Source organism: Solanum dulcamara, chromosome 5 (genome assembly GCF_947179165.1).
Source record: "Solanum dulcamara chromosome 5, daSolDulc1.2, whole genome shotgun sequence".
NCBI lineage: Eukaryota > Viridiplantae > Streptophyta > Magnoliopsida > Solanales > Solanaceae > Solanum > Solanum dulcamara.
This window is the reverse complement of record NC_077241.1, coordinates 52,338,367-52,356,396: the sequence shown is the minus strand read 5'-3', so window position 1 is coordinate 52,356,396 and position 18,030 is coordinate 52,338,367. Positions and strand designations below refer to the sequence as shown.

Here is an 18,030-nt window from a genome sequence, read left to right as displayed (position 1 = left end):
AGGGACTAATATCATTAAACCACAAGTAACATTCCCTCCAGAGTCATCTGGCGCTAGAGTGCGAAGTGAGTCTTATAGTCCCGGTCATATTGTGGAATTTTTGACCTTAAGTATTACTTCCTGTCATCCATAAATTACATCGGCTGGTACCCTTACCTTTTGGGTTTTGCTTTTTTGCCCTCAGAGTTGGCTGCCAAGTGGTGTCGAAATTCCCTCGCCCACTGGCCCATATAGTTCTTCTGTGGTTTTCCTCTCATTAACTGGTACTATGTTGAAGAGCTATGGCATTTGAGTGCGTCGTCAGTTAGAAGTTAGCTAATCCTTCTTGTCTTGCTTAAATCTTTTTTACAATACCCTCAACGTAACGTATAGTACTCCAGGAACATAACCTCATGTCGTTTCTCTACCACTAGTTCCGATTCTTCCATCTCGCGTGATCATACCAGCACTAACGCATTAAGTTCCATCAGAATTTTGAAGTTAAGCGTGCTGGGGCGAGAGTAATACTAGGATGGGTGACCTTCCTGGGAAGTCTTCGTATCGCGTTTTATTGTAATCCTTGCCATAATGTGTGGGTTACTCAACTTAGCTCCAGATTTACCTTAGCATTGTCTTGCGAGTCTTTATGTTTTGCCTTGTGCTTTCCTCTATTGTCTTGCAACTAGTATCGGTGTAGACCTTTAGCTCCACTATGACCATGTCCCCCTTTTTACTTGGTCAATTTGATTTAACTTCTCCTATTGTATTCCTCCCCTTTCTGTACGCACCCATTCATTAGGGTGGGCTACTAAGTAGCGCTAAAGTTAGTTCATATAGTGACCTTTGGAGCCGCTTTGGGTTTTGGCTATTATTAGCTGGCATAGCTTTAAAGGAATTTGACATATAAGCTCCCCTATCCTCTATTCACTTTGTGTTCTCCTCATTTTCTACCACAGGAGGTTTTCTATTCCTTTTTCTTTGGTTATTTATCTATCGCAACATCATTTGAGACTAACTCTATAACCAACATTTTGGATTTTGGTCTAACATGTTGTTATTATCCTTCGTAATGTCTCTCAAGTTGGTCGATATCCTTTCATGGTTACACTCTTTTGTTTTTTATACGCAGCCGCCTTCTAGTGTTATGTTGTTCAGGGTCTCGTCACAAACTTCTTAATGCTGCCTTATGTAGCATTCTGGCTTCCGTCCAATTATTGGTAGCTTCCAGACCTTTCTAACTTGGTTCAGCAAGATATCTTATTGAAGTTTAGACATCTATCTCAAATATATTGCTATATCAATTGCCTCCTCCTACCTTTGCCATTTTCTCATTAACTTCCCCCCTTTAGAGGGTACTCGTACTTTCATCTGCTTGTACCTTGCTCTATGTCTCTTTGTCCAGTCTCAATTTCACCCAATCTCTTCCTCCAATCTATTTGGTACTGCATCATGTCTCCGTCTATCTGCATATTTTATAATTGGACTATCCGCGTACGGAGCCTTGACTAAATTACGAAGCGACGAGAACCTTTCCATATTTAATGTGATGTCTTTTCTATTAATCGGTACTTGAATAATGTGACCCAAGGAACAACTCATCCAAGGCCACCTTCTACTTTTCCTTTTCCCAGAATTACTTCGCACATGTAGTCGTTCCAATTCCAATTAGGCAGTGCTAGTACTCCGACTATAACTATTTAAGGGTTTCTTGAAGTAGTAGCTTTATCCCAACCTATATCCTTTGCTTCTTGGGGCGAATAAAAGTTGCGCCATTTGTTCCTTAAGTTTTCCATCCTCTATCCTTAAGGGTTCCACTATTTTTGGGGTGACGTTGTGTACACGCATCATTTTTTTGTATCTTAAGCCCCATGCTCTTACTGCGTTCTCAACGTAGTCCTTTAACTTAGTCAACGCGTACTAAGTGCGTCTTACTAGTGGTTCCACTTTATCCCTGCATACTCGTATCACACTGCTCAATTCATACTTACATATCTCCCTTTTAATTCGTATTCGCGTTCAGTTCCTGACATCTCTTTGAGGTGCTTCTGTTAGAAGTTCTTTTCCCAATTAGTCGGTGGAGAACTATAAACTGTTATCGTAAACCATTTTTCAATCATTGTTGGAAGAAACCAGAGCCTCTTAAACATCACAGTACTTTCCTTTTAATACTTGCCTGACCTGGTCTCCTTCCAAGTTTATCCTCAAGTTATGAACAACTCGTCTAATATACGATAGGAATTAAGGACTTGGGACTTTCAAAAAGAGTGAAGCTCAATTACTAAACACCTTACCCTTCAACCTGAGTTTATCTTTCTTTTTCCTACAACACAATTATGGTTGGAGATACTGCGGTCCGAACTGTACTGCTTAGACAGACTTTTGTTCCTTCGAAATAAATTTCCCCAAGCAAAGAGGGTGTCCCTTATCGACGACATAAAGAGTATCTCTTACAGCTTTAATTTAGCATCCTATAGGTACCTGGTATCTATTTCCAAGATATGTTATAAACTATGTTTTATTCCCTTTTTCTTGTATTGGGAAAATTTCGGCAGAGTTTCCTCTACACTTCTTACTATCCCCAAACCTGCACGTAGAAAATACCAACAATGCCTCACAGGGCCAATATATATATATATATATATATATACATATCATATCACAGCCGCACAGGGCTTTCAATGTCATCTCATATCGCAGCCACACAGGGCTTTCAACGTCAACAATAATATAAAAATATTGGACTTACCTCATATGTCCAACTTCAAATTGCATCTGTTGCACTTCCTGTCTGCTTTCCTTTCAGGTTTCAACTTTACATTTCAATAGTACTTCAATACCTTACCCGATGGATATCTTCTGTGGCTTTACTTTACTTACCTGCATGCTTTGTAACTTTCCATGTCGTCAATTACTTCCTTCTGTTGGTGTCGTCTTTCTGTTAAGATCCAAGGTTAGTATAAGGAATTTTCCTATGACTCGAATCTAAAGCACGATCTCAAATGTGAAAGAAAGGTAACATCCTAAATGTCCTGTAGCTTCTTGTTTATGGATGTGGCGTACAACACATCGATAATCAAGACTCTACTAGACACGATCTGCAGACAATCCAAGGACGAACTGCTTTGATACCACTTCTGTCACGACCCAACCCCGTAGGTCGTGACTGGGGTCCGACCTGGATCCCCCGTATACCTAGCTATCAATTGTGGTCAAATTAAACTGTAAATGAAACAATATCATGTAACAGAGCTCCACTGGGAGATAACATTTTTCATAAACCTGTAGCCCTTTTTGTTTGTATCACAACATGACAGGGCACGCAAGTCGACAAGGCTTCTATAACATAATAACATATATTATATATCATGTAGACCCAGCTGAATCAAACTGACATACACAACCCACATATACATGTATGCAGACCTCTAAAAATATTAACAACAACATATGGCGGGATAGGGTCTCCGCCGTACCCCTGAATAGACACAACAATTTTACACATCAATGGTCCGTATAAATAACTAGTCTTCGATACAATAGAGTCTCTTCCAACTGAGCTATATGGAATCCTAATCTGACGGACTCCCAAAACCTGTACCTGTACCTGTGGGCATGAAATGCAACCCCCCCAAAGAAAGGGGTTCAGTACGATATATGTACTGAGTATGTAAAACATAACATAATGCCACTAGAAGCATATCTAAAGTAGAGAAGCAGAGGCTAAAATATCAAACTTGGAAACCTGTACCTGTACTCTATGAACTATGAAAGCATGCATGCTTAATTTATACAATATAGCCGGCCCTTTCAGGGATCCGGGGAATCACATCTGTAGGGCCATCATAGGCCCGACGCCATCACCACCTTATTACAATACATCATCATATATATATACATACGTACCCGGCCTTCTAGTGAGGGGCTCGATGGACAATGCAGTGAGTTGTGCACGATAACGTACCTGGCTCGGGACTCGGTGAAACAAGGGTTACAATATACACGAGTAGAGTAGTGAGTAACTATATGAAATTTAAATCATTATAAGAGACTCGATAAAATAAGAAAGTTAAGCTTTTGTTTGAGGACCCGAGCAATGGTGTAGTCATCCTAAGTATCCTCTAAATGCCATTATGGGCTGCCTCAAAAGTAATTCTCGGGGACCCTAGACATGTATTAACATAGGGACAAATCATTTATTGACTCAAAACACTTAGTATCATATAGTCTTCATGACTTGGAGCCTATACATTTGGTACTTCTTTAATATATACAGGTTTCCAGGGAATAGTTCAACTACTACCAGAGTTCGATATTCAAAAGTAAATAAGAGATATTTAAGAATGGAGTTACTCTGGAGTTCATATCATATTCAACTTACAGCCAAGACAAAGACATGCCCAAAAGAAGAAAGAGAATAAACTCTATATAGTCTGTACTTTCCTTCAGGTGATCTTCATATACATATTTCGTACCCGACCCATCATGGGCTCGGTAAACCATTATGTCATCATAATCTCATTTTTGTACCAAATACGTATCAGGGGAAATGAGAGATAGCTTTCCACCCACTACTGTTTAACGTGTAGAAGCCTTACTAGGCAATACTCAATCTTTACAAAAACTCCAATACTAAGTAGTGGATAGGGGTTATGAGGCGTACTTGGAGTTATACGAATGGAATTATCCCCATATTCCACCCACAATTCACTTAAGGCTAAAACTTGCCAAAAGGAAAGAAATATAGCTGTACGAACTTATACCAAAATATGCCAACAGAAAGCTTTACATACCTCTTATGAGTTACTGTTTATCCCATTGGCCTCATCGTCCTTTGAACCTATTCAACATGAAAGTAATACGAATATCAACCACTCTTAACTTTCCAGTATCTTAGGTTGTACCTTAGTATTCACGGAATCTATTTCCTTGTTCATCTCCTCGACTAGTTCTTTAATTGGTTAAGGCGTTAACGAAAATTGGGCAGCATCTCCCCTATAATGCGCCCAATTATATCCCTAAATACTACATTCAACCAACAACAACAACCTACAACATACATTTAATCAATTCACACCAATAATATACAGCATAACCTCCAAACGACTCGCTCGAAATTACGATATCAAAATAGGGTTTCTAGTTTCTATTTTGTAAAACCTTTACCCGTACGAAGCCGGGGGTCATGTGGATGAAACCAGCAGCTCCCCCACATAATTTAGAACATATTTAGACCCTGAAACATGCACCACACAACCATCAGCAGCCTCCACACACACAACGCCTCATTTTGACTACAATTTAATTATGACGACTTCAATTTCGATTGTTTCTACCGTCGAGCATTTACACGATTGTTTTTAAACTTCCAGCAGCCTAAGAGGTGTGTAATACACCCAATAATAACACCATAAATTCCAAATTTAAAGGAGAAGCCTTACCTTACCCGAAATTGGCCAAAACTGCCTCAGAACTTTTTCTAGCGCGACTTGAACGCCGTGGCTGCTTGCTGTCCAATTTTTGCTGCACCAAGCCATTATTTTATACTAATAATACCTCCATATCATAGTGGTATACGCTAGATAATTACTTTACAGAATGAAATCGGGACTTACCTTATTTTTTCCTCCAAGCCGTCACTATTTTCTCTCAACTTTAGGGTTTGCTTTCTTTTGCTTGCTGCTGCAGTTTTGTGAGTATAAACTGAAGATAAGTCATGATATACATGTATATTGGTGGTACTAGGAGGTGAAACGTGCCAGCCCCTACGGAGACACGTGTCCATCCCCTATTGGGCGACCGTATCTATGCAAGCAAGGAGAGGCTGCTACGTGGCAATGGGGCGCACCTCTCCCAAACAGGTAGGTCACCTACTTGACCCCAAGAAGGTGGTTCACCTACTTGCTTGAGGTGCTGCCATGTTTCACTCCTTCATTGGCTGCCACATGTCATTTTTTCCCCCTTCCTCGCGGGTTCGTAATCTCATCTTATTTTAAGAGCCTATGTAATCCATGCTACGCAATCTTGGTACGTACTCCAATAGCTTAAGTATGTAAGACTTCCAAGTTAGTAGCTTACGTAGGTAAATCGAGTCCAACAACTCATTACTTAGCCTCCAATTCCTTCCAGATTCTAATGACTCCATTTCCAACCTTCTCTACTATGGGGTATCACATTCTCCCTTCCTTAGAGTCGTTTGATAATGGCGTAGCGTATCCGGATCACATGATAATGTCTAAGGAACTTATGAGACATTCTAAGTTTAAAAGTGTGGGGTGTAACAATACAGAATCCCTAAAATCCTTGTGAAACCCTACGAGGTGAGTTAACATTCGAGGACGAATGTTCTAAAGGGGGGAAGTGTTACACCCCATACTCTTTAGCTCAGAATGTCTCTTAAGCTTCTTAGAAGTTATCAAGTGAGTCAGATAATCTACCACACTATCAGACGACTGTAAGGAAGGAAGAATGTGACACCCCATGAGAGAGGGAAGGTTGGAAATAGAATCGTGAGAATCCAGAATGAGTTGGAGGCCAAGAAATGAGTCGTAGGACTCAATTTTCCTATGTAAGCTACTAATTTAGAAGTTTTATACACTTGAGCTAATTAAGGACATACCAAGCTTACGTAGAATGTATTACATAGGCTCTTAAAATAAAATGAGATTACGAACCCACAAGGAAGAGAAGAGAAGGACACATACCAGCCTAAGAAGGCGACACATGGAAGCAACTCAAGTAAGAAGGTGACCCACCTTCTTGGGGTCAAGTAGGTGACCCACCTAGTTGGGTTTGGGCCCCACCAAGGACACATGGTATCCCCTTATTGGTTGCATGGTAGAGTAGCCCAATAGGGGCAGGACACGTGTTACCCTATAGGGATGACAGGTGTCACCTCCTAATGAGGTGTATGTATGTGTGTTTGGATGACTACTAAGTCATTTATTATTCTACTTGAGCTTAAACTTATGGAGAACAAAGAAAAGGAAAATTTAGAGCCTAAGGGAGACTAGCTATGACAACAAGTAAAACAAAGGTAAGTCTCCAATTTTCCTCCATGAGTTAATTATCTACGGTGTTACTAAAGCATGTGGAGATATATATATGTGTCTTATGATGTCTACAGAATTATTTGTTGAGCTTTACACCTAAAAGAGTGTGACAGAAGAAGAGGAAAACGCTAGAGGGGAAAACGAGGGAGCTACGGGTTTGGGTCTTGGAATGTGGGTTCTTCGATTTCGTTCCACAAATTAATTATTCAGGATATACCATGGTGATATGATGGTGTTTTATAACATAAAATTTCAACTTGGGGTAGAGGAGAAGGGACATAAACAGTCCGCCCCAATTCAGCACATCAAGAAGTTTCCGAGGTGCAGTTTTGGCGAGTTTTGGCCAATTTCGGGTAAGGTAAGGTTTCACCTTTCAATTTGGAATTTATGTTATTATTAAGGAGTGTGTTAAACTCCCTATATGTGGATGTAAATTTTAAAATGTCATAGAAATGTTTGACGTCGAAGACAATCTAAATTTGAGTAGTTATAGTTAAATTGTCGTCGAAGTAAAGTATTGTACTTATGGTGTGCTATTACAGGTGTGTGTGGGTTGTTGCAGGGCCTAATGTTATGGTTTCAGCCACACAACTCCTCGTTTTGTATAATTAAAGGCTTTGCAAAATAAAGACTAGAAACCCTATTTTGATATCGTAATTTTCAGCAAGTGGTTTGGAGCTTGTGTTGTGTAATGTTGCCATGTTTGAGGGTATATATGCTGAAGGATGTTGTTTTTGATTGGATGTAGTGATTAGGGATGTAATTGGAAATTCAGATAGGGCATATTATAGGGGAGGTGCTGCCCAATTTTCGTTAACGCCTTAACTAATTAAAGACCTAGTCGAGGAGACGAACAACGACATAGGTTCCATGAATACCTAGGTGCAATTGAAGGCACTGAAAAGTTTAAGGTTGTTGATACTCACATTACTTCCATGTTAAATAGGTTTGGAGGATGACGATGTGGACATGATTAAGAGAAGTCCATACGAGGTATGTAAAGCTTCCTCTTGGCATGTTTTGGAATAAGTATGTAAAGCTATTTTTCATTCCTTTTGGCATGTCTCAGCCTTAAGTGAATTGTATGTGAATTAAGGGGATAATTCCATTCCCAGAACTCTAAGTACGCCTTATAATCCTTGTCCAATGCTTAGTATTGGAACTCCTACAAGAATTAAGTGTTGCTTGTTAGGGCTTTTACGTGTTAAAAAGTATTGTGTGGAAAGCTACCCCTCCTTTCTCTTGATAGGTACTTGGTATAAAAATAAGATTATGATGCCATAATTGTTCACCAAGCCCCATGATGGGTCAGATACGAAATATGTGTGTGATGATCACTTGAAGGAAAGTATCTACTACATAGAGCGTATTCTCTTTCTTTTTGGCATGTCTTAGTTGTAGGTTAGATATGATATGAACTCCGGGGTGATTCCATTCTTAAGAGTCTCTTATTTACTTCTGAATACTGAACTCTTATAGTAGTTGAGCTATCTCTATGGAAACTTCTATGTATTAAGGAGATAATGGATGTACGGGCTCCAAGCCTTAAAGATTATATGGTACTAAGTGTTTCTGATTCTATAAACGATTTGGCCCTATATTAATACATGTCTAGGGTCCCCGAGATTACAATTGATATAGCCCATAATGGCATTTGGAGGACACTTGAGATGACTACACTACTATTCGGGTCCTTAGATAAAAGCTTAACTTTCTTATTCTGTCAAGTCTCTGATAATGATTTAAATTGCATATGGTTACTCACTACTCTACTCGTGTATACTGTAACACTTCTTCTCCGAGTCCCACGCCAGTTATCAGATTCGTGCTCAATTCCATTGCATTATCCACCGCCCCTCACTAGAGGGCTGGGTTACGTATATATATATGATGATGTGCTGTAATAAGGTGGTTATGACACTGGGTCTATAATGGTTTTACAGGTGTATTCACCGGATTCCTAATAGGGCCGTCTATATGGTATAATTTGAGCATGCATGTTTTTATGATTTACAGAGTACAGGTATCGAGGTTTCTTTTACGATATATTTTTCCCCTGCTTCCCTATCCCAGTTATGCTATGTTGTGTTTTACATACTTAGTACATATGTCGTACTGACCCCCCTTTTCTTCGGGGGGGTTGCGTTTCATTCCCGCAGGTATAGATACAGGTTTTGGGAGTCCGTCAGCTTAGGATCCTGCTCAGCTCAGCTGGAAGATGCTCCATTGTATCGGAGCCTAGTTTTTGGTACTGACCACTAATGTATAAAATTGTTTTGTCTATTTAGGGGTACGGCGGGGGCCCTATCTCGCCATATGTTGTCGTTAATATTTTTAGAGGTCTGCAGACATGTATATGTGGGTTATATATGTCAGTTTGGTTGAGCTGGGTCTACATGATATATGGTATATGTTATGATGTTATAACAGCCTTGTCGGCTTGCGTGCCCTTTCATAATGTGATACAAATAAAAGAGGCTACAGTTTTACAGTTTGACTTGGCCACAACTGATAAATATGTATACGAGGGTCCAGGTCGGACCCCAGTCATGGCCTACAAGGTTGGGTCGTGACATCCCCACTCGTAGCTCTTCTCGACAAAATTTAATTAACGGTGTTTTTCATCTTTTTCTAGTATTTTAATTCTTTACTTTGACAATTTTAGGCCCTTTTCCCATAAACTATAAATACCCAAACCCTCTAAAATTTTCCCATTCTCTCATTCACCAAAATTCTCTATGGTTCACAAGGATTTCTCCCTTAAGATTTTCTTCAAAGTCTAAGCTAGGGTTGAAACAACTCACGTCTCCTTTTTCATTTTAATAGCTAAGGATCATTGAGGTATGTGGGAATTCATTCATGGATCCTTTTCATCTATGGAGTCCCAAATTATTTTAAATTTCTCTTATATTTCTTCCTAAACTCTATTGTATTTTTCATGATTTAGCATTGGGTTCATTCAATTATATTTTTACTCATCTTAAATGCTCTTATTATGCATGCTTTCATCATAATATAATGTTTTGAGGATTTTTACATGAACCCATGTACTACGACTATTTTATGACTATGAGCTATGAATCGAGACTTATGCATGTATCATGAATTTATGAAGTATGATTTCAAGGATGCTTCTAGATGACGTATCATGATGCATCATGAATATGATTTTTTATGAAAATTTTATCATGATTTTTATGCTTTATATAAGTATCTTTATTAATATGTTATGATGTCATGATATGTTCAAGGAGCTATTATTTTGATTTTCAAGTATTTATGATGAACTTTGTATTACTAGGTTCTTACCATCTTTAAATCTTATATTATATTATGTATGATATTCTGTGGAGAGTTGACCTAGCACCGAGTGGACACTGGGATAGAGGCTCACCCATTATTAGAGGCATGAGACCGTTAGTAGAAATCTCATTATCCCATAACTCTGTGCCACCGTAGGAAGAAAGATCACAAATTAGGAGAGGCTTGATTCCATAGAAAGGATCACCCGATAGTTGAGGCTTGATTCCTTAGTAGTTTAGTGGATCCACTTAGGTATAAAGGTTATTACTTTGGAAAGTATGTACCCTCTCTTTTTCAGAATGTGAGGTAAATATTAGACTCCATGTTATAGCTCACGTAGTTTATATCGGTTAACGGTATCTCTTACTATGACGTATTATTTTCTCACTTTGTTGTTCTCTCATTACGACTCTCTTATGATTTTCTATTATGTTATGCTTTTACCATATCTTATAATTTTAATAACGCTTATGAAAGGATTTTACTATGTTTTAGTTTGGTCATTGCATTATCATATTTTAATCTATGCACTGCACATTTCTTACATACTTACTATATTCCATGTGCTAACACATACTTTTGCCTACATTGTCTCATAATGTAGGATTTACATCTCATTCTTCCATACATGGCTAGCTGGTGATCTATTCAAAGTTATCTTTTGATGAGTTCTCATGTTCTGATGGCAAACCCGTCATGTATTTTCTTTTATTTTCAGACTTATGTTCTTTTATTATGTTGTGGTGAGATAGGAGCTTGTCCTATGCCCCTTATAAGGTTACTAGAGGCTTTGCCAGACTATAGTAGATTGGGTAATTCATGTTGACTATTATGTTTGAATTCTCATTATATCGAGATTTTCATGTTGAGACTATCTTCCGCATTTATGTCTACTCTTGATTTCATATTGTTTATGTCATGCTATGAATGCTTAGAGGATTGGTTGGAGTCCCTCAGGATTTTAATCACTATATCATACCTAGGGCCTAGCTTGATTCGTAAAAAACATGGTATCAAAGCATAGAGTTCAAGTGTCCTAGGGTGTCTGACATGTCGCGTCAAGTAGAATCTTGTTCATGGGTGTGAAGTGCACCACATTTATGAATGGGTTTCTATGAGATATTTAGAAAACATAAGTTATTTCATCATTCTTATATCATGTGATAGAGTCGAGTTTCATAAGGTTTTCCTTCTAGATCTTATTCCTTACAATTACAGAATCATGCCTCCAAGAAGAGCTCCCGTGAGAAGGAATATGAATGAGGAGAAACAATCTCCCCAATTTCCCAATGATACCTTATTTGATCAATTCTTTTACGCCTAGTTTAGAGTAGTTTTTCAAGTTCTTGCCCATGCTATGGCGGCATAAGCCAATTATGAATTGGTTGGTAGTGTGAACCCAAATATGGGTATGGAGGCAGAAACAATTCATGACTTCACTAGAATGAACCTTCCAGAGTTTCGTGGGTTAAAATTGAATGAGGATCCACAAGAGGTCATATAGGGTATTCACACAATTTTTGACATCATGAGTGTTAGCCTAGTTGAGAAGGCTGACTTGTCAGCTTACCAATTAAAAGGTGTTGTCAAAATATGGTTTGACCAATGGAAGGGAGTGAGAGATAGAGATGCAGGTCCTTTTGATTGGGAAGGATTCAAGAGTGCTTTCTTAGATAGGTTCTTTCCCCTTGAGTTGCGGGAGGCTAAGTTTCAAGAGCTTATAAACTTGAATCAAGGAAGTATGAGTGTGAGGGAGTATGCTTTAAAGTTCACTAAATTGTATAAGTATGCTCTGTTCATGGTTGTTGACCCTAGAGCTCACATGAGAAAGTTTGTTTTGGGTGTTTCAAATTTGGTGGTTAAAGAGTATAGAACATATATGCTGATCAAGGTGATGGATATCTCAAGATTGATGACACATGCAGAACAAACTGAGGAAGAAAAGTTAAAAGAGATATCTAGAGAGAGAAAGAAGGATCCAACCAATAATGGTTTATCTTTTTCTAGTACCCCGATGTTTAAGACCAACAAAAATAGACGTTCTGACCGCACTTGTCAAAAATGTGGTAAAAATCACCTAGGGGAGTGTATGGATAGCAAAGATGGTTGCTATGGGTATGGTGAGGTTGTACATAAGATGAGAGATTGTCTCGTGGATTCTAGGAAAGGTAGGAATATAGCTAGGAATACTTCTTCGGGTCACCTGCATCAACAAGGTACTTCGTCTGATCTTAATGGTGGTCTACACCAGAATAGGTTATTTGTCCTTCAAACTCGACAGGATGGGGAAAGCTCCCCTGATATGGCTACTGGTATGTTATGGATCTTTCAGTCTCGATGCTATTCTTAGTATGTTTAAGTTTCCATTCTAGTTAAATCATTAGCTACTGATGTCTACTCTTCCAAATTCATGAGTTTTAGCTGTTCTCATGTTCCCATATGCATGCATGTTCATGAAATGTGTTTTTAAGTCATGTTTTATCTTGGGATTGATTACTCCTTGGTTTTATGCATTTTTCTAGGTGTTTCATTCATGTTGGGTTATTCGATATCCTTTCTTACTCTATTCATTCTAGTTTAAATCTCATTTGAGGATGAATTTTCCCAAATAAGAGATATTGTAACACTCCGTAAATTGGAAAGTCAAAACAAAGAAAATGATTTCAGAAATTCCATGATGGAAGTTGAATGAGCCTACCTAAGGCCCGTAAAAGGAACTATGGACCGTAGGAGGCAATCGTAGGAAAATCTTTGAGGTTTGGAAAATTTGCTAAGTGTTGGATCAATCGATGAAGGCTATTTATGTGGTGGGTAATTCTAGTTTTTTTTAATTTTATTAAATGGACCTTACCCAAGGATCTCACCCCTCGTGGAGGGGTTGAGTGAAACACCTCCAAGCCTTAACATAATATAATAACACAAAAGTAAAAAAGAGGAGGACATAAACCTTACCTCCAAAACTATGGTGGTTCATAGGTCGAGTAGCCTACTAAGGCTATTCGACTTATCCTCAATTACAAGATGGAGTTAACTTAGACTAAGCATCTAAGAGAGAACTCCTCTCAATACAATAGTTCTAAGAAAGCGTAAATGAGGGAGACTCTCCCCTTACATAAATATAAGAAAAAGTCTATACAATTATAGATAAGGAAAACTACAATAGACAAAGGAACAAGCCTACAAGAAGATCACAGTTCTGTAGTTGATTGATGTAGTTGAGGATCTTTTTGACGAGCACACCATGCAAGGTCAAATATGATCTACTCTCCAACAAGATGTTGCAAGTTGTTGCTGGGTGGGTAATTCTAGTAGCTTTACAATTTGTGCACTAGTTCTATGAGGAGTTCCTATGAGCCGTAGGAAGACCTACGATCCATAAGAAGACCCCTAGGAAGGAGCTCAGATACTTGGCTCTTGGATTTGGAATAAGTTGGCAGGGCAGGGGCCCTTGGCGACCCATATGACAACCTATGACCCATAAGACAGGGTCGTAGGGCCAAACTTCAGAGACCCTATTTTTGGATGTCTGATTTAACGATCCCTTGCACGATCCATAACTAGACCTATAACCCATAGGTCCCTACCCGTAAGTCTTCTCGAAAGAATTTAATTAAGGGTATTTGGGTCTTTTTCTAGTGTTTTAATTCTATACTTGGAATTTTTAAGTTATTTTCCCATAAACTATAAATACCCCAACCCTATAAGATTTCCCCATTCTCTTATTCATCTAAAATTCTCTAAGGTTCACAAGGATTTCCTTCTCAAATTTTTCTTCAAAGTCAAAGCTAGGGTTTCAATAACTCAAGTGTCCTTTTTCAATTTAATAGCTAAGGATCATTGAGATATGTGGAAATTAATTCATGGATCCTTTTCATCTATGGAGTCCCAGAGTATTTTAAGTTCTCTTATGATCTCTTCCTAAACCCTAAGTATTTTCATGATTTAGCATTGGGTTTATTCAATTATGATTTTACTCATCTTTAATGATTTTATTACACATTCTTTCATCTTAATAATATGTTTTTGAGGATTTTTACATGAACCCATGTATTACGACTATTTTACGGTTATGAGCTATAATTTGAGACTTATGCATGCATCATGAATTTATAAGCTATGATTTTAATGATTCTTCTAGATGAAGTATCAATATGAATTTTTATGAAAAACTTATCATGATAGATAAGTATCTTTATGAATATGTTATATGTCATGATATGCTGAAGTAGCTATTCTTATGATTTTCAAGTATTTATGATGAACTTGGCATTACTAGATTCTTACCATCTTCAAAGCATATGTTATATTACGTATGATATTTTGTTGAGAGTTGACTTAGCACTAAGTGGATATTGGGATAAAGGCTCACCTGTTAGTAGAGGTATGAGACCGTTAGCAAAAATCCCATTGTCTCATAACTATTTGCCACCGTAGGATGAAGGATCACCCATTAGGAGAGGCTTGATTTCTTAGAAAGGGTCACACCTGATAGTTGTGGTTGATTCCTTAGTAGCTTAGTGGATCTACTTAGGCATGATGGTTCTTACTTTGGAAAGTATAGATCCTCTTTTTTCGATGTGCGAGGTAAACACAGGAATCTATGTTATAACTTACATGTCTTATGTCAGCTAATGGTATCTCTCACTATGACTTATGATTTTCTCACTATGTTGTGCTCTTATTATGACTATCTTATGATTTTCTATTATGCTATGCTTTGACCATATCTTATGATTTTAATAACGACTTTGAAAGGATTTTACTATATTTTAGCTTGGTCATTGCATTATCATGTTTTAAGTCATGCATTGCATATTTCTCACATAGTACATTCCATGTACTAAAACATGTTCTTGCCTATATTGTTTCATAATGTAAGATCCGACTCTCATACCCTACATATGGCTAGTTGATGATACTCAGAGTTAGCTTTTGGTGATTTCTCATGTTCCAAGGTCAAACCAGTCATGCATTTTCTTTTATTTTTAGACTTATATTCTTTCATTATGAGGTGGTGAGGTAGAAGCTTGTCCTATGCCCCATCTAAGTTTAGTAAAGTCATTGTCATACTATAGTAGTATTGGTCATTCATGTTGACTATTATGTTTAAATTATCCTTATATCAAGATTTTCATGTTGAGACTATCTTCTACATTTATATCTACTCTTGATTTTATATTATTTATGTCATGCTATGAATGATAAGAGACTTGGTTGAAGTCCCTCAAGATTCTAATCGCCGTGTCATGTCTAGGGCCTAGCTTTGGTCATGATAGTTTTGATGCAAAATGGTAAAGTGATAGTATATTCTTTTAGTCAACTCAAGATACATGAAAAGAATTATCCGACCTATGACTTGGAGTTACTGGAAGTTGTGTTTGCTTTGAAGTTTTAGAGACACTATTTTTATGACGTCCATGTTGAAGAATTCACTGACTATAAGAGCTTGTAATATGTGTTCAACCAAAAAGACTTGAACCTTTGACATAGAGATAGCTTGAGTTGTTGAAAAATTATGATATGAGTGTGTTGTACCATATGAGTAAAGCAAATGTAGTTGTCGATGCTCTTAGTAGATTTTTCTTGAATAGTGTTTCCCGTGTTAAGGATGAAAAGAAGGAGTTAGTTTATGATATTCATAGACTATCTCATTTGGATGTTCGCTTGGTTGATTCGAAGGATGGTGTTGTTGTTGTTCAAAATAATTCTGAATCGTCCCTTGTAGCGGATGTAAAGGAAAAACAAGATAGTGATCCTACTTTGGTTGATTTGAAGAAAGCGGTTGCCAAAATAGGTATTGAGGCTTTCTACTAAAGGGCTGATTGTGTATAGATATCAAGTCCAATTGTGTATTCTCGATATTGATGGCTTGAGGGAGATGATATTGTTCGAAGCTCATAGTTCATGGTATTTTGTTCATTCGAGTTCCATAAAGATGTATCAAGATTTGAGGGAAGTATATTGGTGTAATGCAATGAAAAAGGATATTGCAAAATTTGTGGCTAAGTTTTTAAATTATCAGTAAGTAAAGGTTGAGCATCAAAAACTGGGAGGTTTAGATAAAGATATTGAGATTCCTACTTGAAAGTGGAAAGAATTGAATATGGACTTTATTATAAGTTTGCCTCATACCTGCAGGCAGCATGATTTGATTTTGGTTGTTCTTGACCAAATAACTAAGCTTAGCGCATCATTTAGACATTGGAAGACATGTTGAGAGATTTTGTAATTAACTTCAAGGGTAACTGGGATGATCATTTACCTTTGATCGAATTTGCTTATAATAATAGTTACCATTCTAACATTTAGATGGCTCCATTTGAGGCCTTATATGGTAGGTGATATAGGTCCACTTTTGGTTGGTTTAAAGTTGGTGAAGTTTCCTTGATTGACTTGAGTTGGTGCATGAGGCTATGGAAAATGTTAGACTCATCAGAGAAAGATTAAAGACCGCCAAGAGTCGACAAAAGTCCTATTCAGATATGAGGAGAAGGGAACTTGAATTCTAGGTAGATATATGGTTTACTTAATAATCTAAACCATGAAGGGTGTGATGCACTTTGGAAAGAAGGGGAAGCTTAGTCTTCGATATGTAGGCCCATATTAGATTTTAAGGCAAATTAGCAAGGTGGCATATGAGGATGATTTTCCCTAAGAATTGGCATCGGTGCATCCAGTGTTTTATTTGTCATTTATTGAAGAAGTGTATGGGTGATCCTAGATCAATTGTTCCTTTAGACATCATTGATGTGAATGAGAGATTATCCTATGAGGATGTTCCAGTTGAAATTATAGACCAGCAAGTTAGAAGGTTGAGGAACAATGAAGTAGCTTTCGTTAAGGTATTACGGAGGAATAAAGAGGTTGAAGGTGATACATGCGAGGTTGAAGCCGATATGATGTCATGGCATCCTTATCTTTTTTTTGTCCCAAGTTGAGGTGTTAAGTTCCTTGATAACTCTCTCATTCGAATTCATGCGTTTCCATCATTCTCATGTTTCCACATGCATGTATGTTCATCAAATGAGTTTTAAAGTCATGTTTTAGCTTGGAATTGAATATTCCATGTTTTATGTATTTTCGATGTGTTTTGCTTTCATGTTAGGCTGTTATGTCTCTTTCTATTTTCTATTCATGCTAGCTTAAGTCTCATTCAAAGACGAATGTTCCCAACAGGAGATATAGTAAATCCTCGGAAGTTAGAAAGTCAAAAAATTGAGTTAAAAAGAGGATCTCAGAAAAAGTTACAACCTTTGACCTTCATGAGGTCCTTCATGGGCCACTACGACCCATAGAAAGGGGTTATGGAAGTCGTTAGGAATGGTGTCCGAGGGAAGGGGTTATACAGACCCTTCAATGGATCATGAAAGCAAGAATGACCTGTGAAGCTGTCCCGTGGAATAACCTGGAAAAAGGGGAAAATCAGAAGGAGACTACGACCCATAGATATTTCTGCAGACCGTAGAATAGTCCGTGAGACTCAGCCCCGCAGGACCTTGGACAAGTTCCCCTTTCACAAAGCTTACCACAACCCATGGTGAGCACGACAGTCTTTTAACCCTGTCGTGGAAGGAGGAAACTTTATTGACTTTTAAGGGTGTTTCTATGAGGGTCTTCTATGACCCTTCAAGCTCTCGATGACCCATAATACCCTCTGTCAAAAATCCCCTTGCTCAGACTTGATTCCTAAGCTTTCTAG

General features: G+C 37.9%; 1 pseudogene; it reads left to right on the top strand.

Annotated features, from left to right (window-relative positions):
• The first annotated feature begins 429 nt into the window (after positions 1 to 429).
• LOC129890993 (5S ribosomal RNA) lies at positions 430 to 549 on the top strand (annotated as a pseudogene).
• The last annotated feature ends 17,481 nt before the right edge of the window (positions 550 to 18,030 follow it).